The following is a 2,259-nucleotide window of genomic DNA, read 5'->3' as shown; positions in this document are numbered from 1 at the left end:
TATTTTTTCTTTTTTGCATTCACATGTATTAATTGTACACAAGGGGTTTATTGTGATATTTCCATAATGTATTAATGTACTTTGATCCAACTGACCCCCTCTGCTAGAGTAATATTTATAATCAACTAAATGAGTGTATTCAAGGAATATTTTGTTTATGATTTCATTACTATTCTTAAAAAATATACTTACCTGTTTGTTTTGGTATGTGTGTAGAGAGGAGGTATGAAAAAGTCTGAAGAAAATTATTATCACTATTCTTCTTTTCACACTTACATACAGACATTATTTAATATTGCTTAATAGGGATTACAAAGAACAAACCCATTGCTTAAGAGAATAGACTCTTTGCTTGAGTTTCATATTTTTAATAGGTGGAAATCACAGCCTTAGATTCTGTCAGGCGTCAGTAGTCAAGGTGCCAATGGACCCAAACTCCTTAAGTAGGCATTTGGTACGTATTAAGATATGAAGGCCCCAAGCTTTTGTTAAGTTGAATTTATAATGTGTAGTTTTTTTTAAGTAAGAGAGCATCCACAGCATCTAAAACTTAGACTCAAGCTCATGTAGGAAACTCTCTGAACTTTTAGTTCTTTAGTAACAAAGAAATCAGCTATGGTTTAGTTTTCTGTTTTCTCAATCAAATAAATACCTAGGGATAAATACCGCAATTAAATACCTAGGGATTTGCCTAACATCCTAAAAGAGAACATTGTCCACATTATAAACATTAACAGCACTAGAGCCTATTAAAACTATGTCAGCCTCAGTTGGTGTTTTTCAAATAAGTGAAAAAAGTAATAGCCACATCAGTTAAGTAATTAGCCTAAAATATTTTGTGTGTGTGCAGGTGAGCATATAATCTCTCCCTTTCTCCTAACGTGACTGACAAACTCAGTAAGCTAGTAAAAGTCATTTATTAATCTTGATGTGGTAAAAAAGAGAAGGCTGAATTTAGTTCTCAGTCAGGCTTCATTGCATCAACATCATTAAACTCACATGAGGTAAGTGCTGGTCCTTGATAATGTGCTATGAATGTCATCACTTAGGATGAGGTAGAGGAGGAGTTACAGATTTCAAGTGTTGGGATTTAAGTCTTGGGATTAATTTTCCTGATTCTAGTCAATGAAAGTGTAAGCCAGAACCCTTTAATGTTGTAATATTATAAACTCACATATACTAAATAACCACACCACAGAGCTGACTGCACTATCACGCAGGTTTATAACAGAGAAAAACAGATTTACCATGATGCTTTTTTTGGTAGCTATTTTGACATGCAATTCCGTGTGAAAGAAAGAATACAATGTTTCAGCCTGGATTAAAGGACACCAATTATGTGCCTCTCAAATATAACAGACTTTAGTAGTTCCCAGATTTTGTAATAATACCATTTTGCCTTGTGTTTTTCATCTAATATGCCTTGACCAAATAACATTTGAAGAATGTCTGTATCCTTTCTGTACTCAAAAGTAAATAAAATATCTATGTAAAATACTAAAATAGGTTTCCTTTCTCATATCTACATTGCTTCTGGTTTTAGGATGCAGATACTATTTTTTTAGAAGAAGTTATTACAGAGAAATAGGGGAATTCTTGCAGAAACATTGCTTCCAAAAATGCTGATTTAGGAACAACAAGGATGGATACCAGGCTGATATTTCCCAAAATCCATGCATGCTATGCAACTTGATGTGAGCAGGGGTAGGAGACATGGTCTAACTAAGATCAGGCCAAAGTCAGTGTTCACTTGAAGGTGAGAACGTTGCTTTGCAAACGTGAGAAAGAGATCAGCAGGCAACTCTACCACAAATCAGCAGCATCCTAGAGGAATAAACTACTATAATCCAGTAACTGGGAATAAATGCATGCTTAGACCTTTTGAATATTATGTTGCATTTGTAATCATTGCTGTCTTATTTACTGCTGCTCTGAGTCATTTAATCCCTTCAATACTGCTATTACGGACTCAAAAGTATGCTGTGGACATGAAAAGATTCAGAGACATTGCCCCAATCTATTCTTCATTTTCAAGAACAGAAACCATTTTGAGGAGGAAGCATTCTTTCCTAATGAGGTAGTCAAATACTTCTTGGGAACATTTAAATTATACAGGTTTCTGGGTTTCAGGATTTCTTTACATTTTAAACATTCATTTGGTGCACAGTTTGGGAAACTGGTTGAGAATGACTATGAAATCTATTCCTTCCCCTCCCTTCTACTAATTAAACAGGGTAGATTGTAGGGGAAGACTTAGCA

This window comes from Castor canadensis, chromosome 1 (genome assembly GCF_047511655.1).
Source record: "Castor canadensis chromosome 1, mCasCan1.hap1v2, whole genome shotgun sequence".
Taxonomy (NCBI): domain Eukaryota; kingdom Metazoa; phylum Chordata; class Mammalia; order Rodentia; family Castoridae; genus Castor; species Castor canadensis.
Note: the sequence above shows the minus strand (reverse complement) of the source record.